We start from the raw sequence: 26,333 nt of genomic DNA on the forward strand, positions 1-26,333 counted from the left end.
ATAATATTTAAGGTTGTCAAAACACTTTACATGATTTTTTTCTGAATCTTACAGCAATCCTATTAATTAGAAACTATCTATCTATCTAGAGGTATACTAGAACTAGCTCAAATCTCCTTTAAAATGATGCTTGATAAATTTTCAGGGAAACCTGGAAAATCTGTAAATGTTACACATCAGGAGTTGATTTAATTTTTGTTTTTATCTAGAAAACATGATAATGCATAAAGTGTTAATAATGCAGATAAACTTAGCAACATGTTGTGAGCTGATAGTTGAATATTTTTCAGTATATTCCTGGATCTATTCATAGATAACAATATAAAGTATATTGCTTTATTGCTTTAATCTATCTCTTAAATCCCTTTTACACATGATCATCAGCTTATTGAATATGGGAAATGAAATTAAAAATATTGAATAATCCTTGCCTTCAAGAAGCTTACCTTTTTCTAGAAATGTTCAAGAAGTTATAGAATAAAACTACATATTTTCCAGAGGGAGAGCTGACTAACAATAGGTATTATTGATAGAAGAGTCATATAGAATATGGCACCAGAACTGTGCTTTGAGGAAGGAATTATTACAGATAACACCTCGTAGGGAGTTTATTCCAGACATGGTAGAGAGAGAGGGATACTAGTACAGTTACAATGACAAGTGATGGATTTGGAGTTAGAAGACTTGGACTCATGGATGAACTACTTAGGAAATTCTTTGGTTTACTACCAAGGCAATCTCTGGTTTGTCAGTTACTCTTGATATCAGTCTCCTTACCCTTAGAAAGGGCTTGACAGCCAGTAAGGTATGTTGCCACTTATAAATCTTTTTTTCTGTGATGTAACAAAGGAAAACAAAATTAATATGAATGAATCATATTATAGAAAGTTATTTATAATTTGTCTGGGACAAGAGTTCTTAACCATGTTTTTTGTATGTATTGGATCCCTTTGGAAGTCTGAGAAACATATGAACTCACTGGAATTTTTATTTTTTAATTGTTTTTGTTTTAGATAACTTCTTTTTAAACATTTATTATTTTTAATTTGATCAATTTTGAACATTATTCTCTGTTACAAAAACCATTTTCTATTCCTCCCTCCCCTCCGCCACCCCCTCCCCTCCCATAGCCGACGTACAATTCCACTGGGTATTACATGTGTCCTTGACCAGAATCCATTTCCATATTGTTGGTATTTGCATTAGGATGTTCATTCAGAGTCTACATTCCCAATCTTATCCCCCTCGATCCATGTGATCAAGCAGTTGTTTTTCTTCTGTGTTTCTACTCCCACAGTTTTTCCTCTGAATGTGGATAATGTTTTGTCTCATACCCGCTCTCTTAGTTGTTCAGGATCACTGCATTGCCACTAATGAAGAAGTCCATTTGTACCACAGTGTATCAGTCTCTGTATTTAACATTCTCTTGGCTCTGCTCCTTTCGCTCTGCATCACTTCCTGGAGGTTGTTCCAGTCCCCATGTAATTCCTCCACATTATTGTTCGTTTGAGCACAATAGTAGTCCATCACCAACATGTACCACAATTTGATCAGCCATTCTCCAATCGAAGGGCATCCCCTCATTTTCCAATTTTTTTGCCACCACAAAGAGTACAGCTATGAATATTCTTGTACAAGTCTTTTTCCTTATTATCTCTTTGGGGTACAAGCCCAGCAGTGCTATGGCTGGATCAAAGGGCAGACAGTCTTTTATTACCCTTTGGACATAGTTCCAAATTGCCCTCCAGAATGGTTGGATCAGTTCACAATTCCACCAGCAATGAATTAGTGTCTCCACTTTGCCACATCCCCTCCAGCATTGATTACTTTCCATAGCTGTCATGTTAGCCAGTCTGCTAGGTGTGAGGTGATACCTCAGAGTGGTTTTAATTTGCATCTCTCTGATTATCAGAGATTTAGAGCACTTTTTTATGTGCTTATTAATAGTTTTGATTTCTTTATCTGAAAACTGCCTGTTCATGTCCCTTGCCCATTTATCAATTGGAGAATGGCTTGATTTTTTGTACAATTGATTTAACTCTTTGTAAATATGAGTAATTAGATCTTTGTCAGAGGTTTTTGTTATGAAGATTGTTTCCCAGTTTGTTATTTCCCTTCTGAGTTTGATTACATTGGTTTTCTTTGTACAAAAACATTTTAATTTGATGTATTCCAGATTATTTATTTTGCATTTTGTAACTCTTTCTAAGTCTTGCTTGGTTTTGAAGTCTTTCCCTTCCCAAAGGTCTGACATGTATGCTATTCTGTGTTCACATACTTTTCTTCTTTATGTTCAAGACATTCACCCATTCTAAGTTTATCTTGGTGTAGGGTGTGAGGTATTGATCCAAATCTAATCTCTCCCACACTCTTTTCCAATTTTCCCAGCAGTTTTTATCAAATAATGGATTTTTGTCCCAAAAGCTGGGATCTTTGGGTTTGTCATATACTGTCTTGCTGAGGTCACTTTCCCCCAGTCTATTCCACTGATCCTCCTTTCTGTCTCTTAGCCAGTACCAAATTATTTTGATGACAGCCGCTTTATAATATATATATAGTTTGAGACCTGGCTCTGCAAGGCCACCTTCCTTTGTATTTCTTTTTTTCATTATTTCCCTGGATATCCCTGATCTTTTGTTCTCCCAAATGAACTTTGTTATGTTTTTTTCTAATACAGTAAAAAAGTTTTTTGGAAGTTCAATAGGTATGGCACTAAATAAATAGATAAGTTTGGGTAGGATGGCCATTTTTATTATGTTTGCTCATCCTACCTGAATTTTTATTTTTAATAATTGAAGAAATTAGAAAATTTCAATTAGTGAAAATAAAGATGTATTTTTTCTCAATAAAGTTCATAGGCCCCCTCAAAGGACCCCTGTCTAGGGAATAGATAGAATGAACTCTCATCTAAATCTAAGATTGAATGACTCTTTGGGAATATGCGCTTGACCTTAAAAAATGGAGTGAGATTTCAATTGATTACAAGAAAAATATGTTCATTGTGTGAAGGGAATTTCATGGGTGAAATCACAGAGGCAGGTATGTCAAGAGGAGGAGGTTGAGATTGACTTAGTGTACACAGAGGTACAATATCTCACTTATTATTATTTTATTTATTATCAATAATTACGATATAAAATAGTATCTGACTTGAGACTAATCACTGAAGATTTTACCAAACAAATTTTAAGGGAAAGGAAGATAATCATTAGATCAAGAAAAAATATCTTATGCAAATGAAGATGAAATATCAAGGATGCTTCTTGGTAAATATAGCCTGACAATCTAACAATACTGAATGATATTTTTTAATGAAATGGGTTTAAAATGTATTCTTCTATGTTTATCTCTCCCTTCCATGACTCCTTCTATGTCTGTCAGATGAGAGGAAGATTTCAGTCCAGAAGTTTAGAGGGATGAAAAGAAAAAGCGAAAGGGGGATTAGGTGTTATGGATAAAAATTAAGTAAGCCTGAACAGTACTGAAATGGGGTATCCAAACAACTGTCAGTGGGCTAAGAAGCTGTTTTTATTAGCCAGATGCTTCCAAGCCTGAACAAGCACAGAAGACTGTACCCAACGTGGGGCAGTACTGAGTTCTGACAGGTCTGATTTATGAAACAGATGATTTGTTATTTATTGATCAGAGGGTGATTATACTGGCTGAGTTAAGAAGAGGCTGGATAAAAGGCAATCACGAAGCTCACTTGGGTATGAGCAAAAGTGGTGTCTACTGGCTTGCCGCGTCAACTGACTTTGAAGCCACAGCATCCAGATGTTCAACATGTGAAAACTACAGAAACAAACAAAAAAAAATCAAAAAGAGCCTCCCTTGCCACAAAAGCCAGGAAAGCATTTGAAATATTTCCTAAGGAAAGAAGAGATATGACTGCATTGTATATTCCCAGGCATATTCTCAAAGAAAAATAAAATAAAATAAAAGCATAGTTGAAGCTATCAGGTTGATTTCCTGATGCAAATATAACTTCAGTAGCAAAGATCCATCAAGGTACCAATTCAAATATAGTACTAGCTCCTTGCTTAATCAGAAGGCAAATATGTTTTCAGCTTCCCAAGGACCAAGTCTCTTTTAGAAGTCTGCTTCCTTCTCAGTGGCATAAAGCAAATCAGGTATTATTTCCTATTCAGGAAAATCATTTCAATTATCTTATATCCTGTCCATCATATGAATGAGGTTGATCATACATATTCTTTTTCTGTCTTATATACTTCAATTATATCATTCATATTGACTACAGGTGTAGTTCAAAGCATGATCTTAAGTTCTATTCTTTCTTTATACTAGTTCCTTTAGTAATCTTATCAGTTCACTTTGATTTGATTATCATATATAAACAGATGTCTTCTAGATCTGTTTTGCACTCTAGCCTCATAGTATCAACTACCTACTGAACTTTTCAAATGATATCCTATACATATCACAAAATTGGCAAGGCAGGAGAACATCAGCAAAAAACCAAACCAAAACAAAAAAAAACATCATTTCAAAAGCATTCCATCACAACCATCATGCTAACACAGTCAACAAATCATCATTCACTTAAACCCGCCGATTTTCTAAACTTCATCATGTCTGTCAAAGGCACTCCCATTTCCTATTCTCTTAGAATCAAAACATTGGAATTATTTTTGATTCCCTATCATCTCACCTCACATATCCAATTAATTGTCAATCTCATCATTTCTATCTTCAAATCATTTATTCTATCTTTCCCTTTCTTTCTACTATTGTAACTACCACCTTAGGTCCACCTGCCACCAATTCCTGCTTGGAATATGAATAAATAAATTATTTAATAAATAAACAAAGCATTTATTAAGTGTTTGCTATTTTCTAGGAAATATAAATAATTTTGCCATTCTAGATTCTCAGGAGGATAGACCCACGTTACTGGAGCCATCCCATTTCACTTCTCTTTGTTGATTTGGTAACTTCAAAAAAATCACTTTACTCCCTATGTGTTAGGTACTTCACTAAGCTTTGCAGATACAAAAAAAGAGGGAAAAATTATTCCTGCACTCAAGGACCTTGTATTCTAATGGGGGAAACAACAGTTAAGTATATATATATATGTATGGTTGTATATATATATATATATATATATACACACACACAATTTGAATGTTGTTACTTTAAATAAATATATATGTATATGTAGACATATATTGTACATATAAAGGTATGTATATATGGAGAAAGAGAGACAGAGAGACAGAGATACAGAGAGACAGAGACAGAGACAGACGATTCAAGATAAATAGGAAATAAAATAAGATCTTAGATTGTTTGGTTAGCAGTCACACAGGCTTTTAGTAGCAAAACCAGAGATATGAATATAAGTTCTTAGATTTCAAATTTAGCCTTTGTTCCAGTGTATAACCCAGTATTGTCATTCTAGTTAAAAGTTCTATGGGTTTTGAGTTGACATTAATATGTAAATGCTGGGAGCATTATTGTTTTCCTATACTGGTTTGTTATAATAAATATCTTTCACAATCCACCCCCAACCTATATTTCCAAGCTTGTTTCATAATTCTTTTCACATACTCCCTATTCTAATTTATCTGGCCTGCTTGCCAGCTATTGACCATAATGAAATTCTAACAGTCCATCTTCCATCTCCAGGCCTTTGTGCAGCTTGTCCCTCTTGCTTGGAATGCATTCCCTCTTTACTTTTACATTTCATAATCTTTAGTTTCACTCATAGCATAGCTCAGGATCCACCTCTTACATGAGGCCTTCCTTGATCCCTCCCTGGCATTATTTCTCTCTTCCTCTTGGATTTACTTGATATGATTTTTCAATTAACTGGAACTTACCTGTGTGCATGTTTTGATTCATCTTTCCATCACACACACACACACACACACACACACACACACACACACACACACACACACAGGCCTTGTGATAAAAAAAAAAAGAAGTTCCAAAAAGGCAGGGACCATGCCTTTTCTTTAAAAATATTTCATGCTTGTCATACAGCAGGAGTTTAATAAAGACTTGCTGAACTGAGGTATACTAGATTCCATTGAACTTCCCTTTCTCTGCATATATCTTGGCATGCAGAGAGCTCTAAACTTTTCAAGAGCCAGTAGAAACTAGAGCTATTTTGCCTCCTGAGAATATATGGACTTTTTTGTCTAGCATTGCCTAAGGAGTCTCCTTTAAGAAGCAAAAAATAACTTATTGAGTCAGTTATATCTTAAATTTCTTCTTTTTCAGTAGTACTTCTGGGAATTACCTCATTCAAGATGGAGCAGCAAGTATATTTCAAAGTAATTTAACTTTCTCTAACTGGTTTAGATTTGTGTTTAAAACACTTTTTTCTTTTGCTTCTCACAGTTGTCGGAGAAATAGATGGTATTAAGTTATCACCCTTGGCCTTTCAGTCTAACAAATACTAGTTAAATAAACATGTAACAAAGGATGTAGTCATTATCACTATGTAACAGTGCCAAGCTATAAAGTTGTGACTGAGGATTTTATTCAGTAATAATGGGCTGCCACATTTACCACATTGCCACAGTGAGATCATGCTTTTGAGTGCAAGAACCAGAGTAACTTCAAGAGCCTGCCAGATAATTTGCTTGGGATTTGATCAACTTTTTAGATCATGTTTTTAGATCATGGGGATATTTAGGTAGTTAGTGCTAGAAGAATTTGGATTCAAGTCAATTTTTATTGCAGAGAAAATAAGCCAAGTCAACATTTTTCATCTTTCATTTGCTATAAGCAACTTGTCTTTAGAATGACAATAAATTGGTAAATGTCCAGAAGAACAGAACTAGAATGGGGGAAAATCTTCAAGTCCTTGTCATTTGAGGATTGGTAGAAAGAATTAGGGATGTTCTTCCTCAAAAGAAAAGACTCTAGAGAAATGTTAGCTATATCCAAGAATTTGAAGGCTTGTCATTTTTAAGAGGAAATTTATGTGTTCTTCTTGTGACCAGAGAACAGAGCCAGAAACAATAGGTAAAAGTTCTAAAGAGGAAAATTTTAGTCCTGAAGGAAAAGTATGCATCTGAGGACACCTGTCCAACAACTTAGAACAACTTATAAATAGCAAGATCTGCCTGGGAACATAGGAGATAACTTCTCATTTGAGTTCTCCAAAAGAAGCCTGAAAGACTACTGATTAGGTATGTTATAGGGGAGACTACACTGCTAGTTTTTGGAAGGTGGTTGTTGAAATTCTTTCCAACTCAATTATTATGTGATTTGGAGAACTTAAGACACCAAAGGCAAGTGGGAATATCTTTCTTCAGCATTTTGTAGATGGAAAGAGTGATAAATCTTGCAAGAGTCATAAAAATTTTGCAATTGCACATTTATAGAATGTATCTTTGCAGTAAAGATCTTAGTGTTAGTTCATTGTACTTTGACTTTTGTCTCAGTAATCCTTATCCACTTAAGGCAAACAAATAGGACTATTAGTGTATTCATAGTCATAGATTTAGAATTTGAAGGAATCTCTGGTTATTTTGGTTAACTCCTTCATTTTATGTATCAGTCCCTAACAGGGTTCCTAATCATCCAGTTAGCTGATCCAAGATTGCAATGCAAGAGACCTAGTTCAAGATCTCACATTCTTTCTCCTGTTGTTGAGTCATTTCATTCATATCTAAGGCTTTCTGACCCCATTTGGGGATTTCTTGACAAAGATACTGGAGTGGTTTGTCATTTACTTCTCTAGTTCATTTTAAAGATGAAGGAACTGGGATAAATAGTTTTAAGTGACTTGCCTATGGTCACACAGCTAGAAAACAAATGATAGAGTGTTTTTAACTCATGAAAATACATCTTCCTGACTCCAGGTCCATCACTTTAACTACCATGCCACCCAGAATAATATTAAGATTATTCCATCATATTTTACTTTTTTTTACATATTTACATATTTACATATTTACATTTTTACATAGCCGGCTTCCACAGGCCAGCTAAACCTTGTGAGAGTAGCCATCAGGTCATAGACCCCTGGTGAACTAGGGCTTTGCTCACCCAGCATGTGAAGACTGCTTCGGCTGAACAGACAGAAGAAACCAATAAGAAGGTTCAACTGCTGAGATGGTGACGCAGCAAAGCACTGTGGAGTGCTTCGGGTATGTTGGAGCACAAAAGACAACACGGCCATCCAATACAGCTGAGGAAGTCTCCAGGTGTAACAATTTTTCATGCCACTGGACCCAGGCTTCTAGCGCCGAGAGAGTGGGATTGTCTCTGTGCATCGACTTTTCACTTAAATCTCCTTCATGCACAAGTGTCTTTGTGCACACTCATCTATACACCATAGATGAAAATGTACAAAGACAATCGTCATCCTTGGTTACTGAGAGACTACTACTAACTAACATATGTAATAGTGGAAATTAAATACAGAATAGCTACAAAATTGATAACAAGCACTTAACTATGGCTTTGTCTACACAATTCCAACAAAACTGATCATTATAAGCCATCTATTTTGGAAAAAAAAAATTGTTACATCCAAAAATTAATTACCTTTAAAGTAAATAAACTTTTATTGATTAACCGTTTTGTGCTAAATGTCATTCTAGGCAGTGTAAAATAAAACACAATCCCTACTTTCAATATAATAATTCTAAAAAAATATGGGTAAATCAATTTTTGAAATTATATTTAGACAATAAGTCAAATTAGTTTTCAACTCATTCATTCCTTCATTCAGTAAACATGTAGGCTTATAATGTGAAAATCATCATTCTATGAGGGATGTAAAAGATGCATAGATTAATGAGATAATATTTGTTCTCAAAATATTATTTTGTTAGACATAATATACTAATACTAAAGTGATGTTAACAATGGCCCACATTCTATAGTACTTTAATGGTTGCAAAATTAAATATATATCATCATTGTTGATTTTTATTTTAACCATGTGAGGTAGGTTCTATTATTGTGATCATTTAGTTAATGAAGAAACTAAAATTAAGATAAAATAAGCAGTTTCCTATGTATCAGACAGCTAAGTCAAGATTCAAACTCACATCTTCCTTATTTAGTTTAACAATCTATTCACTATTACCACCAAAAGTCATACACACAAATATATATTTTATATATACATGTGATTTTTGGTAGAAATAATATAAACTGTATATATAATATACATGCTTGTATACATATATAATTATTTATTTAAATGAACTAGAGACTTCAACATATAGTAGTGAATTAAACTTCATTGGCATTCCTGATATATTGTGGGATATGATACATTAATGAATGTATTTGTGGTTTGAGTAACATTCTAAAGTAATAGAATACATTAAAAAATCCATATTAAAGGGGTATGTATGTACACATATATAGTTCCTCTTTATTGCCATTTAACCTCTTCTATTTCTTTTTTATGTATGTTTACACATATAATATACGTATAATTTTATTGATATTTACCAACCAGAGATAAGGAATTGAGTCAGGATCAATGGGTGAAGAAGAAGAATAATTATTGTTATGGGAATATAAAATAGGAAGCCTATCCAGAAGGAAGAAATGGATAATGAGTTTGAAACTGATTACAAGCATAGCAGAGTCATGATATTAGAGTAATCAAGGATTTTAATTAATTATTTTTGATAATTATTTTTTCCTAATGATATATTAGCTGATTGAATCTTCCTTTTTCTTTAAAGATAATTTCATTATTTAATGGTAAAGAATACTGTTCTGTGCATACTTGTGACTAATAACAAACCACTTTCTGTGAGAAATTATGAGCGTTTTGGCAAGAAGTAAGTACTCCTGGCTTAAGTTTTTAGAATAGATAAAAATCATTTCTGTTTATATCTTACATTTGAAAATTTGAAGAGTCACAGATCTGAAGGGGTCCTGAGGACAAAAAAGAAAACAACGACTGAATCTTATAGCTTAAAAGTTTATGGAAATTCTAATCAATCAACCAATTATTAACTGAGTACCTAGTATGTAACACATACTATGCTTTACACTAGGAATACAAAAATAAAAATAATTAGCTTCCTTAAAGAGCTTATATTCTTTTTTTAATGGAAATACCATATGCATATGTCAGGAAATAAATATATAGGTGTCTATAAACACACATTTATATGTATATAATGTGTGTGAGAGAATATATATGTATATATACATGTGTGTACATGCATATAGTTTTGTACGCACACATATTTGTGATGGAATAAATGTCCCCCAATTCAGTTATTTTAATCATAAAAGTTCCAGAATGCAATCAAAATAAAGGAGAAAGTTTATTTTCCTACCTTTGATGATGTAGTTACAGATCTCATAATTTATTCATAGTATATTCAAGAGGTATTAAAGAAGGTTTTTCTATAATCCCACAAGAAACTGTGAATTAGCCCTTAATCAACTTGAAAGGATTACTGGATCTTTATCATTGGACAAAAGCACGAAATACCACAAAGGAAACATTTTGTGATTGGTTGAAAGAATAAATCAGAAGGAATTCATTCAGCAGTTGAAGACTCCTGGCTGAGTAGCACTTTACAGAATTAGATTCCTTCACCTTTTCCAGAGGATATCAAGAGGCTTTCCCTTTCCCTCTACTCCATCAAACATACAATAGGAGGAACTGGACCAGTAGGAGATGATGATTCCTATTCAGTGCAGAAACCTTCACATGAGGATAAATATAGATACAGCAACAATTGTCATTCTCGGACACTGAGAGACTACTACTACTACAGCAACATAGCCACCTGAACAAGAAAGTAGCTTCAAACACGTCTTCTTACAGAGAAGAGAGGTGATGTTAGACTCATGAAGAGAATAGACTATGGGAGATAAATTTAGAGTTAGCCTTTGCCACGTGTACATTCTACAAGTGTGTTTTACTAACTTTATACTGTAAGTTTGAACCCATCCTTCCTCTAGACATTATGTATATTTGTGAGAGAATATGCCCTAGACTTTTGAGGAGGAATTCTTAATCAAATTGTTCTTATTTTGCCACCTAAGTAAATAATTTTGTTAAAAAATCTAATTGTTTAGTAGAAAATTGTTAAAGGGAAACATTGGTGGGGGCTCCTGAGCTATAGTGTTAGGACTAGCCAACCACAGGATTTCCCCTAAAGATCATATACCAGCCACACTTTTGAAAATTAACTTGAAAACCTAAGGATGAAAGCTGGAGGGGTACCTTGGAGAGTCTTTTATATATTAAAAATAATACATAGCAGGACTATATTTCTTTAAGGTTTGCAAAACATTTTACTTATATTATCTCATTTGATGCTATGATTGAACAGATGAGGAAACTGGGTCTAATAAAGGTTAAAAAACTTGCCTAGTCTCTTAGTTAGGGAATGCTGAGGATCTGAATTCAGGTTTTCTTGTCTCAATGTCCAACATTAATTTCAACAAGGTATTTGATTGTGTATCATATGTTATCTTTACGAATAACTTGGAAAGATTTAGGTATTTTTAGTTTAATTAGATGAAAATTCTTTTTTGATGAATAGATTCAAGATAACCTAGAAGGAGGTCTGAAATAAGTCACTTCAAAAATTTTTCTTGGCTATGTGCTAATAAATATTTTTAGCAGTGACTTGGACCAAAGCATAAAAAGAATGTTTGTCAAGTTTGAAAAAAAAAAAAAGAAAAATCTAGGAGAGGTGCTTACCATGTTGGATGATAAAATTCTTATAAAAAAAAAGAGAGAGACAGAAATCATGATTGGCTAGACTTTGGGGCCAATCCTAATAAGGTGAAAATCAATAAGGATACATCTTAAATCCTTTAAATTTATTTTAAAAATCAACAATATAACAAAGGAATGGGAAGCATAGATAGACCACAGGTAATTTTAGGGAAGAAGACAGGGATTTTAGCTGCCTTTGTGTCTGAAATTTTTTAGTAATTATAATATGAAGTAAAAAGTGGCACAAAATATTAGAATATCAGAATTTGTAAGCACCTTAGAGGGTGTCATGGGTGATACTTCTCAAATTATGAATCCTTTCCACAATATTCTTAATAAAATAGCCATTGCCAGAAGATTATCCATGAGTAAAGACAAGTAAAGACAGCCCAAAAGTGTTATAAATGGTTATCAGAGAGGATAAAAATTCTGATTATTACGACTTGCCAGAGTGGGAACTTGATGAATTTTTGTTGAATGGAATATGAGTGTAGACCTTGAGTACTTCATCTATTATCCTTACCTATGACCATATGAACCGACTACCTTCTTTCATAAGGTTACATTGCCCAAATAAGCTCCCTCTTCTTAGGAAAAGATCATCATTTAAAATATGCACTGGTTCATGTACGTTCACAAAACAATTCTCCATTACCTTTTGGACCACCTCGATCCCCACATCCTAGGAGATTGTGGTGTTTCAAGATTCACAAACATATAATATCTTCATGATGATAATATTTGTGTGAAAAGGACATTTTTTGTGGTCTGATAAGAGAAGCATTGTTGAAAGTATTGTATTATTTCTCAAATCAAATGCATTTTATTTTGTATCCCCAACTTAATTTGAGGTCCAACTCATTTCCCATATGCTGTGCTTGTCACGTATAAATGTATATACATACATATATCTCCATATATATTACATATGTGTAACATTTATATATAGTGTATAACATATGCATATATATTGTATAACATACATATATAGTGTATAATATATATAGTATATAACATAATATATATAGTGTATAACACCTATGTGTTATATATATATACATATATATATATATAATATACACACACACACTCTTTGGATAACCTCTGATATATCACTTACTACAGTTAAAGGCCTTGATCATTCTTGCAAAGAGCAAAGTAGAGAGCTAAGGAAATCTGGTTATATTCTTTGTCAGTATTAGATCTTGGTAACTGAATAATTCCTTTGAGTTAATCCTGATTAATGAAGAAATGGAAGACACAGATAGCAGAGATGAAAAGGCACCAAAAGAGAAGATAATTCTATATGTTTATTTATATATTGAAAAATATACATATTTTTGAAAATGGAATAAATCAATCAATAAGGATTCATTAAACTTGACTGACATAGTGTTAGGCACTGCACATACAAAGACAAAAATAAAATAGTCCCTATCCTGTTGGGATTCATATTCTTTTAGAAATGCACACACACATGTAACTTTATACCAAATATCTAGATTAATTCATGGGGAATGGAGACACTAGCAGTTGGGTGTGGGGGAGAGCAGAATAAGCTTCATATAGAAGCTAGTTGATAGATCTGGATCTAAGTTTTGCAGGAAACTAGAGATTTTAAGATGAAGGGGAGAGAAAGTAGAGTATTGGGAGTTTCCAAAATCTGGGAGTGCTGCATTTTTTTCTCATAAAAGAGTCAAATTCTCATTCATGAGAAGAATATTACCACATGAAAAAAGATATTTGAGAATATTTGTGATTGTGATCAAAGGCAAAATTTGAGCAGAGTTTTTCACTAAAGGAAGGCCACATTTTGCCTCTAGACAAAAATTTGCAGTTTTTCAAGAAGAAATTAGTAGATTCCAAAGGAATAAATAACATTTAAGAAAAAGAGCAAGAAAGGGTATCAGGTAAAAACGCAGTCCTAATATCTTATGGAAAAACTTTCAAATTCTTCATTTATTCTTGAATACAACTTTTAAGTGAGAATGAAGCAGCCCTAAAACATACATTGTATGTCAAATTAAACCCAAACAATGTCATCATGAATTCCAAACATTGCCCAGGAAAGCATGTGGCTTAAAAAGCACAATAAACCTTCACTAGAAAAAATCTATACATAAAGCAGATCACTAAATGTAAGGGAATAATAAAAACTACAGAGGCAGCTCTCTGACAGGAATCTCCCATTTTAATGAAACAAGTTTCTGTTGGAAAGTTAAAAGATGAAAAACTTAGAACAAAGTAATTTTATTCCACCTCCCCCCTTAAATTTGTCTAGATACTTCTAGAAGCATTCTTGGCAATTATCCAATTAATATAAACACTGAAGGCAATTAAACAAAGAAGACAAAGTAGGAAAGAAATAAACCTTGAAACAAACAACTGAGTGACCTGCATTTTTCTCATTGGTGGGTTATACTGGTAAATTTAAACCACAAACTGACGAATTAATTTCTCCTTCAAATATTGATGTGCAGATTAATCTAATTATCGATTATTTCTGACATAGCTATGCTTATTCTTTATTATTGTTCAGTTGTTTCTGTTGTATTTCCTCCTAATGAAACCATTTGGGGTTTTCTTGAAAAAGATATTGGAGTGGTTTGCCATTTTATTTTCTATCTTATTTAAATAATAAGGAAACTGAGGTAAATAGCTTCAAGTGACTTGTTCAGCTTCAAACAACTAGTAAATATCTGAGTCTGGCTTTGAACTCACATTTTTCTGATCCCAAGTCCAGAATTCTATCCACTGTACAACATAGCTGCTCTCTGCTCATTCTATTCACTAGTTGAGTTTGAGAAAATTATCTTCAACTTGTGCAAGCGATCAGGGATTTTTTTTAATTAAATTTTTCATTTTAAATATTTAGAACCATTAGAAAAACTAACATTTATTTTCTATTTTTTTACCTACAAGGTAATGAACATTACTTCTAAATTTCATCCTATTACATAGAAACTACATTGTTTTCATTGCTTAAAAGGAATCTACTGAAAAGTCATTAAAATAATACTTACACACTGACAACATTGCTATTTGTTAAACACCATTCCTTGATTGAATCATTTAAAACCTCATTCCTATAACTATAATTTCTGAGAAGCTGAAATAATTTAGTTTGTGAATTTATCAAAAAAACTGCAACAAAATAATTAATCTATTGTCCATGTTGAATCTAATGAAATAAAAACACTTTCTTCAAATGTTATCAGAAAAGATTGCATGTAGATCTCTTAAAAAGAGCCAATATTTTTCAGGCCTTTTAGTAGTGCTGATTTGAGGATTTCAGTGGCATTTCAATCACTACTTACATCTTTACTAAAAGACAATTGACTTTAACTCACAGGAAAGCACTCTGATTCATGCAACAAATGTCATGGAAAATTTTTGCATTTAGATAAACATTTTAAATCATTCAAAGGGGATGGTCAAAGCCAAAGGGTCAATTGTCTTTATTTAGAAAGCTAACTGCTACAGATGCAGTTGACCAAAATCACCTTGGCAAACCTGTTTCACTGGATGGAACCAATCATATGTATGTAAATAATGAGCAATAGAGCCAAGTGTATTGATTTATTACCAAAGATAATATTTTTGTCAATAGATTAATGCATTCTATTGTCTTACAAGGGATCATTGTTGTGCTTTTCTTAAAGGATCAAGGATCATCTCATTTTTTTTTTACTTTTTGAAAGCTCTATTAGTCACAGAAGACACCATATATCAGTTGTACAGATATTATCGCAATTCATAAAGAAAAGACTCCAAACAATTTGGAACTTCTTGATGCTGACAGATTGTGTTTCCTTTAATTAAATTAGCAAAGCTTAGAAAATATTTGCCTTTACAATAATATGGATATTTAGATAGAAGAGATGCCTAGAAATAAATAATTTGTTTAGAATATAGTACATTATCATACAGGACAGATAAAATTAAATAGATATTAAGCAATTTCATCTGAATTTCATTACTATTGGCTAAATTTCTCTATACTTGGCAAATACCACTTCAGACTAAACTTCCTGTGTGTGTGTGTGTGTGTGTGTGTGTGTGTGTGTGTGTTTATGGGAAGTCAGATCTGATCCATATGTTTTATGTTTCTGTAAGCCAATTCAACCAAAATTTAGAATCCATCCTATCTTGAACAACTGAAATCAATGATAAAGTAGAAGAGTAGATTTTTTCTACCCTAAAACACAACAAATTACTCTAAAGGCCAGTACTTAACTGACTGTGAACCCAATATTACTGTTATTTTAATATTATAAAACATGGGTGAAATATTTCTATGACATTTCCCTGATTCATTTTCTAGTAGCCTTGTAAAAAAGATAAATTGAGGGATTGAGAAGCTAGGTGGCTCAGTAAATTGAGAGCCAGGCTGGGAGATGGGAGGTGCTCCATTCAGGACTGGTCTCAGATACTTTCTATCTGTGTTGTACTGGGCAAGACACTTAACCCCTTTTGCCTAGCCCTTTTGGTTCTCCTGAATTATTGCATCTAAGACAAAGGAAAGGGTTTTAAAAATCTTTAAAAATCTAAATGATGTTATTCTATTAAAAGCATTGCTTCCTTTTCTAGATATATGGCATCCATCGATTTAATAATATCATTCTAGATTTTCCCAGGAAACTCAGATAAACTCACTTAGTGGCCTATAGTTTTCAGACTTTATTCTCTTTCTTTTTTTGAAATCCAGCACAAAATACTTTCCATTCTCTTGTTCATTATATTTTTTGAAAGATCACAGATATTGATCCAAGGATCACATCTACCAATTCTTTCAATATCCTAGTATAAGATATATGGTTGCTTTATAGTCCTTCATACCTCTCATTTTAGGAATGAAAAGAGGAGAAAATATATTTTGCACAAAGGGAAACATTTATGTTAATTGTCATAGGATATAAGATAATCCTGCTATGATAGACAAACAATTTGTCATTAATAAAAATAGGAACAATTTTAAACAAAAAACACTATTATCGGTGGATGAAAACACAGCTTTCATTTGAAATTTATATGATTTGAAACATAAAATGAACTGTGACATAAACCGAAAGACTCAAATTTCCTTGACAACTTTGTAGACTGATTCCTGTCGGAACAATTTGATGTCATGAAGTCAAAAATATTGTATTTATTAAAGAGTTGAAAAACATTTCCCCAGTCAACAAATGACCAAGGGATATGAAGAGTAAGATTTAAAAAAAAAGTCTTCCTGAAACTATGGAAGCTTAAAGCAATCATTTCATAGCAGACTTCATCCAATTGACAAATGATCAAGGGATATGAAGAGGCACTTTTCTGATGAAGAAATTAAAACTATCAATAATCACATGGAAAAGTGTTCTAAATTCCCCCCCATTAGACAAATGCAAATAAAAACCATGCTGGGGTACCACCTTATACCTATCAGATTTGGCCAACATTTTCTCAAAAGAATGTAATAAATGTTGGAGGGAATGGGGCAAAATTGGAACATAAGTACACTCCTACTGGATTTGCGAATTAATCTAACCATTCTGGAGGTTAATTTGAAATTATGCACAAAGGGCTTTAAAAGAATGCAGTCCTTTTATTCAGCCATACCACTACTGGGTTTGTACCCCAAAGAGATAATAAGGAAAAATACTTGTACAAAGATATTTATAGCCTCATTCTTTGTGGTGGCAAAAATTTGGTAAATGAGGGGATGTCCACTGATTGGGGAATGGCTGAACAAATTGTGGTATATGATGGTGATGGAATACTATTGTGCTGAAAGGAATGATGAAATGGAAGATTTCTATGGGAGAACCTCAATGAACTGATGCAGACAGAAGTAAGCAGAACCAGGAGAACATTGTACCTTGAACAGATACATTTTGGCACAATTGAATATAAGATTTTTCTACTGGTAGCAATCCAGGATAACACCAAAGAATTTATGAGAAAGAACATTATCTACATCCAGAGAAAAACCTGTGGGAGTAGAAACACAGAAGAAAAAAAACATATGATGGATCACATGGTTTGATAGGGATATGATTGGAGTTTGGGCATTAAAAGATCACTCTCATGCAAATATGAATAATATGTAAATAGGTTTTGAACAATGATACATGCACAACCCAGTGGAATTGCTTGGCAGCTCTGGGAGGGGGGGAGGGTACAGGGGTGGGAAAATCATGAATCATGTAAACATGAAAAAATATTCAAAATTAATAATTTTTAAAAAGTAGAGAAACTTGAGTGAAAAGGATCAGTTTTAAAGACTCCAAAGAGATTTAAAGATTGTGTTAAAACTTTACACCTATAAATATCATGAGTGAATTGCCTATTTTGCATATAACTTTTTATGTATAAAGACATTCAAACTTAAATGGGAAGTAATGTAAACAAATGGACACTGAGGTGTGATTTTAAAGGGACTGTCATTCTGGTAGAGAAAACATAGATAGGTATGAATGTTAAAAGATATGTGAGACATTGTGATTTGTGATGCTATCCTCTTTTAAGCCATTGAGTTGTAAGAAATTGTGTATAGGAATCTCAGAGAAATACTGATGACGTAATAAGTAAGATGAAAAAAAAATATGTCTTCCTGAAGCTATGGAAGCTTAAAGCAATCATCTCACAGCAGACTTCAGCTAAGTGCTTTCTTATAGGGCAAGAGAGAATTCACTTCTTGCCTCAGAGCTTCCTTGACAATTTTTACCCTTCAGTGCTACCTAGAGGTACAAAATGATGAATCTTCTATTAAATGTCTGTTGCTTTGCTGCTACCTCTGGCTTGAGAAGGAAAAAGCAGAGAAGGCACTTTGCTCCTTTGATATTCTGGTGAGCCAGCTTAGAGAGTCAACCTAAATTGTGTAGCTATTAGTTCTAGTCTGATTTGACAGGATAAGAACTGGATGAGTGAATTGATAGTCTGTATAACAGAAAGAAATCCAGTTTGATAAACTTTGGAGTTCTTTGGCTTAAAGAAAAAATGATATTGACATTAAGAGCTCAGACTTTCTAAACATTCTGTTAAAGGTGATGGTAAATTGAAAAAACTTGTAAGTGCTATGTTCAAAGAAAGAAAAGATGAACCTTTTCCTTAGGCTAAAGGGTGGTAAGGATCATCAGTCAAGCAATGAGTAAAGAACCAGTTTTTTATCCTGCTGATGTTTTTGAATGGACCAACTGAAGTCAGTCTTCCAGAGCTGTGGGTTATCCTAAGTATATGGGTTTTCCTTCCTGCCAAGTTCTATAAATGGGTAAATAGTTCCTGCCAGGCTCCTGTAAATGTGTATGTACCTCTTTTCATCATAGATATCAAATGCCTCATGGTAGAGTATTATTTGAGTTATATGCATATTTTGATATATTTTCATTCTTTTTTTAATATTTCCTTTAACATATTAGTATCTATAACATTTAATTTCCTTATTGTTGAGCAAAATTCTAAGTGTCATTATTGTGAGTGATTTATTGTATATATGAAAAACACATTAGATGGAGGGTACTGAAGAACAATAAGATGAGAAGTCTAGTTCCCTTCAACAGTTATTCTTAGTTTCCGGAGGGATTTGTGATGGTGGTGGTCTATCTCTATAATTCTAGCTTTTTTTAAAGTATAAATTTATTTATTTATTTGCTACATTAAATTTACCATACATCTCTCTCCTTTTCCCTTCTAGAAGGCATAATTTGACATACATCTGTGCATATATATACATACTTGTGTATATAAACATACATGCATATAAAACTATAATTAAATCTTGTAAGTTTCTATTTTTCAGTTCTTTTTCTGGTGGTAGAAATTTACATTTATTCTTTAAACAATACTTATGTTTGTCTATACCCATGTTGGTGAACCAATGGTACATGTGCCAGAATATGCTGAAGGGGGCTGCTCCCTTCCCCATTCTGTGCACACCTGAGGACATTTATCTTATCACCTACCCCTCTGCCCAGAAGCCCAATTGGAGTGCTTCTTCCCTCCTTTGTATGGGGTAAGATGAGGGTCTCACATGTGATGTGAAGGTTGCAGTTTGGGCACTCAGTCTCTAAAAGGCTTGCCATCACTGCTCTATATAGTATTCTCTTGGTTCTCATTTCTCTCTTCATAATTTCATTATTAAAAAAATTAACATGCTTGTCATTTCTTGTTATTAAGAGAGTTCATTGAAGTGAGTGAATCACATCTAGAGGAATAATGGGATTTGACCTGCCACATAGTATAACAATGGTGAGTGACTATCACATAGGTGATATACACCTTGTTATATTGTTATTTTACCATCTAATCTCACCACACCATGATTCACATCACATTTCAGCAGCCGATTGGGAGTTTTTTCGTTTTCAGTCATTTTCAGTCCTGCTCTGCTTTTCGTGACTCCATTTGGTATTCTTGACAGAGATACTTCAGTGATTTACCATTTCCTTCTTCAGTTCACTTTATAAAGAAGGAAACTGAGGCAGAGTGAAATGATTTGCCTGAGGTCACATAGCAAGAAAGGGTCTGGGGCTAGATTTGAATTCAGAAAAATAAGTCTTCCTGATTGCAGATCCAACACTCTATCCACAATGGTAGTACCTAGCTGCCCCATATGCATGTGTGTGTGCATTTTTGGTTTTGTATATACCATACTATATGCAAATTTCATATGTTGAGTTATATTAGGGTATATATAGTTCAGCTAGGTCAATGACTTGAGATCTTTGAGAGCTAGATTCTTACTTTCTCCCTCTTTATTTTGAGCATCAACTCCCTAATCAACAGTTTGCTCAGTTCCTTTTTCCACTGGAAAAATCCTCCTTAGAGAATGCCTTTCTGTTGTGGGACTGTCCATTTTCAGTCACCCAGATCATCTCTGACTCTTTTCTCTTCCTTTATCTCTGCAAATCATTTCCTTCTCATTTCTGCCTCCCCCAAATCCTCATTTTCATTTATTTTCATGTCAAGTGGGATGCCTATATAGCTGGAAGTATTCTCTTTCCTTGGATTTTCCCAGATCACTTTGTCTTAATTTCTCCTTTGTCCCACAAAAGACTCTACCTAGAAATTTATTTCTATTCAGGTTATATTCCCTAACACAATTAGACCTTCTTGAGGACAGAATATGTTTTGGTTTTTATTATAGTTTACATTAATAATGATAGTACTTCATACATAGAAGGAATTTAATTTTTGTTGAATGAATAAATGCTTTGTGTGTGAACTTATACTAAATATAGATCATTGGTTGGGTTGGTGTGTATTACTAAAGACTATTTGCCAGATACAGACTTCCTCTAAATGACAAAGGGTGCTTAGTTGCTTGGTAACTAGCTGACAAACAACAAATACCACCAGATGTTAGCAAGCTGTGTAATAAGGAAATCCAATACATTTGAAGTACATAGGGTTTAGAATCAGAATGTTTAGGGTTCAAATCTAGCCTTTACCATGTAACAAGTATCATGTTACTTAACCCCTCTCCCTCTCAAGCCTCAGTTTCCTCATCTGGAAAATGATGATAATAATGTTTGTATTATATTCCTCACAGAGTTATGTGGATTACCAGAGACAATGTAGTCAAAAGTATTCAATAAAATTAATATGAACTAATACAATTCATAAAAAATAATATTTGAGTCAAATTATAAAACAATTAAGACTAATTAGAAAAAAGGTTTAGACATTATAATTCATTGGGTAGCTTCTGTTCACTTTTAATGAATTTTTAAGTGAAAAACTTACAATTTCATTATTTTAAATACCATTTAAGCCAAAAGTTTTTACATCTTTATGTTATTGTTCTTTTTAGAAATTAGTCAGCTGATACCTTTAGACCCCTCTCATAATAATGTTTTAAAATAATTAAGGAGATTCATGAAAATTAAGTTATATCAATATTATAATTAGGTAATATGTATATGTATGGATATATATTGATATATGTATATTTGTACACATATGTATATGATATTTATGAATATAGGAAGCACATGTATGGATTTGGATGGGAATATACACATAGAAGTGTGCTTTATATATATGTATAACATTCATGTAATATGCATATATACATTTTCATCTAATAAATTTATATACATATATACACATAAATTTAGGTTTAGAAATATTAGATCCCTTTTCATGCATGCAAATAGTTTATAAGGTGCAGGAATGATAATAGTCTCTTAGATTTAAAGTTGGAAAAAATCTTAGAGGTTGACACTTCTCATTTTATAATTGAAGAAATTGATTCAAAGGAGGATGAGTGACTTGTCCAAGACTACATAAGTGAAAGAGTTTGGATTTGAATCTAGTTCTTTTGATTTTAAAATTCAATCATTTCTATATCATCTGAGTTGAAACCTGCAGGATTTTTATAGCTTCATGGTGCTATTTTTCTAAAGCTCATTATCCATAAAGAGAATTTGATTTTTTCCCTCATATTTTCCACTAAAAACAATAACAATTCCTACATTTCTCCCCAAATCAGGGAAGTTAAAGTAGTTCAGTTTCAACCTTGAATGTCCAAGGCCAAATGGTTGTCAAATGGTTGTTTAAAATTAAGTCACTTTCCATTTCTGTTATTTGTTCTGGACATAAATATTATACTCCCTTTCACTCCTAAATCTACAGATTATAAGAACAAAGGACTGTTTTCAGGGTGGAGTATGATGGTCAATGTGCCACTCAAATAATTCTTTATTGACAAAAAGGACTGCTTTTTCAATTAAGTTTTTCATCTTATTAATTATTCATAGACTAATTAGTTAGCTTACTTTCCCTTCCCAAGTTAAAAAAAATTAAACAGGGGTTATTTTAAATTCTCCTGCTTCCTTCTGCTGACATTAGATGTCTGCAAATGTTATTGTATGTTTAAAAATGTATGACTTTCAAGGCTAAAAATTAGAAAGAGGACATGTAACATGACATTACTTTCCTATTTCAGTGAGAGTTCCCTGGCAATTCAAAGTGGAAACCCACAGGGTAACCACAGGAGGTAACACCTTCTTGGATCAATATTTGTGCATCAGATGTTATAAGAATGTTTTGTAAGGTCCATAAATAAAGAGTTTTCTTTTTACCCCAGATTTAGAAACTAAAATAAAAGAGAATTTTGCTGTCAGGGGACTTACTTTCTCTAGAGAAAATAACCAACCAAGGACACGTTTTAAATTAGTCAATTAAAGTCAAATGTTCAGTGGAAAAGGGAGACAGAAATATTCCTGATTTGAGGGACATGAATTTTGTTGTAAGTCAATTGGTAGCTTCAAGACAGATATGTCAGCTTAAGCCAAACCAGCCAATGTGTATTGAGTTTCTCTTTTGGTTTTATTAAATATGGTTCTGTTCAATACCTTTTAAACTAAATTCATTTCAGGTTTCATTTAAGTACCTATTGTGTGCTGAGCACTATATATTATTACACATTTCATACAATGTACAGGAAAATGCTTACTTTGTCAGGAATTTCCTTTTTTCTTATTAAAATTTATGATCTTTTTTACATTATCAAGCCCCCCAAACCGCTACCTTTTCCCTTTGAACAAATTATTTCATTTAAATAAAAGAAATCACTTCATTGGCCATGTTTGACCTCCCATATGTGGCTCATTCCATACTTGTTGCCAACTACTTCTCCTCTGGGAAACAGTAAAGATAATTAACTCTTAGTTCCCTAGAACCAGGACTGGTTATTATTTTGTTCAAAGTTGTGATATTCTTTAATGTTATTTTCCTTTATATAACTATTTTCATTGTGTAAATTTGTGGTCGTGCCTCTTTTTACTTCCCTCTGCATCAGTTGATAAAAATCTTTCAAAGTTTCTCTGAATTATTATATGCCATTTTTCTCATTGTGGATTAATATTGAATCATATTCTTGAATGAAAATTTGTATAGCAATCTCCCAACTGATAGTCATACATATTTCTTCCTGTTCATTGATATCAGAAAAAGTAATGCTGTGAATATTTTATACGTATGTGATTTTTCTTTTCTGACTTTAATTTCCTTAGATATAAAGCTAGCATTTGCATCTCTGTATTAAAGGGTATTTATATTTTAATGCACACCATTATCATTATTGGAGAAGCAATCATTCCATGGAGATTTTTAGAGGCAGTGATCATGGGACACTGGAGTGAAGCTTTACTGTACTATTATGATCTATTTAATTAATTTAAAAATTGAACTTATCTTATCACCTACTATGTTGATCACTCTGCTACAAACTAGGGAAACACAGACAAAAATGAAATGATCTCTGTCCTACAAGAGCTTTATTTCTCCTCTAGGTGTATAGAGTTTAAATTGCTAAATAAATGCAATAAAATGCAATTTAATAATAAAAACCTTTCCCCTCCAATCTAATTTTCTTAAACTAAAAAAAATAAAGTAAAACAAAACTCTGTTAAACAAACATGCACAATCAAAAAGTTCTATATTGGCTTCAAAAGTTCATAAATCATTGAGCCTATTTCATCAGAAAGTGAGTAGAAATCTCCATTATCCATTCTCTGGAGTAATGATTTAGTTGCTATAATACAATATATAAATTCAAAGAAAGAAAAAGGATTAAGAATAAGAGGCACTGGATGGGGTAGATATGTGGGAATGGATCAAGAGCCAGATCTAGAAGTGTGAAGTCCTAGGTTCAAATCTAACTTCAGACACTTAGTAACTGTGTGATCCTGGGCAAGACACATAACCCCCATTGCCTAAACTTTAAATCTCTTCTGCCTTAGAACCAATATGAAGTATTGATTTTAGGACAGAAATAAGGTGAGGCTTTTTTTAAGAGGTATTAGAAAGGCTCCAATTAGGTGATGGTAAATAAGCTGTGCTTTGAAGGAATCTAGGGATTTTAAATGGTAGAAGTAAGGAGAGATTTCATTCCTGGAATGATAGACAATCTTGTACAAAAGTATGGAGGTGGAAGATGGAGCACCAGGCTTAGAAAATAGCAAGTAAACCAATTTATCTGGACCATAGTGAAAAAGGAGAAAAAAATAAAGCACATTTGAAGCTAGATTACCAAAGAGCTAAAGTTCCAAATAGAGAAATTTATATTTAGTCAAAGAGAAGTTACTAAACGTTTTCATATGAAGGAATTCCAGGGTTGCTCCTCAAGGAATTTATATTTTATCAGGAGAGAAAACATGCATATTAGAAAAAAACAAAAAACAAAATATTACTGCAAATGTATTACATGTGTGTATATGTGCATATATGTACATGCATTCACAAATGTATTTACATAATGCACAAGCATGAATGCAGATACACATATACATGTATATGTATATATACAGTATATGCATATATACATATATATATATATATATAAATTTTTAGTGTAGGTAGAGGAAATAACCTCTATAGTTTGTCTAAAACCTGACTCTATGATTCTATTATTTCATGATTGCTTACTAACATTGTCACTTGATAAGTTATTGACTTTGTAACTATAATGCTTAGTCAATTTGTTCATCAATTTCTTGACCTTTAAAATAGGCTTATATATATATATAAAACCCACCTCATTGCAATAAGGAAGCAGCTTTTTGAAACTTTGTTGTCATTGTTGTTTCATTTTCAGTCATATCTGACTCTTTGTGATCATATTTGGGTTTTCCTCAGTGAAGACACTGGAGTGGTTTGTCATTTCCTTAAACAATTCATTTTATAGAGGGAGAAACTGAGGCAAACTGGGTGAAGGGCATAGGAGAGGGCAGATTTTATTTAAATGGTTTAAGAGTTTTAGGGCACTATAAACTTATTTGTTATCATTGCAACAGGAACTAAAAAGCTAATATAATCTTGAGACCTTGAACTGCATTAAGAGTCATAGTGTCCAGAAGTAAGGAGATGATGATTCAAATGAGAGGACATGATAAGTACTTAAAAAACTTTCCTGTATTATTTGTCCCAAGAAAAGAATATTTTAAGTGATGAATAGAAATATGCAAAGGAAGGAAATTAGTGTCAATGCTAAAGACAATGCTAGGAGAAAAAAAGTTCTCCATAGCAATCAGAGCTAACAAGGAAGAAAGAAAAGAAAGGAAGGAAGGAAGGAAGGAAGGAAGGAAGGAAGCAAGGAAGGAAGGAAGCAAGGAAGCAAGGAAGCAAGGAAGGAAGCAAGGAAGCAAGGAAGAAAGAAAGGAAGCAAGCAAGAAAGAAAGGAAGCAAGAAAGAAAGAAAGAAAGAAAGAAAGAAAGAAAGAAAGAAAGAAAGAAAGAAAGAAAGAAAAGAATGAATGAAGGAAGGAAGGAAGGAGGGAAGGAAGGGAGAAATGGATATAGTAGATCAAGTTGTAGTAGGTTTATCCTTGATAAAAGTCTTCAAGTAAAGAATGAATAACCTTTGGATAGATAAAGGTGATCTGGGGAGGAGGAGGTGAATTGGATTAGACAGCCAGTGAGACACCTTTAAACTTAGATATTTCGTGATTTGTAATTATTGGATATTCTCTAAGGAGATTCATTAGATTCAGAGTTGATCTTACAGTTAGGAAGATCCCATTTCTGGAAATATTGATTGTATAGTCCTGATCAAATTCATTGTCTCCCAGTGTTCTAAGCAATTCTCTAATTCTCTAAGTTATATAGGATATTCTACCCTGTATCAGTAGAGCAGTTTCCTCATTCAGGAGCTTCTT

The sequence above is a fragment of the Monodelphis domestica genome, chromosome 2 (genome assembly GCF_027887165.1).
Source record: "Monodelphis domestica isolate mMonDom1 chromosome 2, mMonDom1.pri, whole genome shotgun sequence".
NCBI lineage: Eukaryota > Metazoa > Chordata > Mammalia > Didelphimorphia > Didelphidae > Monodelphis > Monodelphis domestica.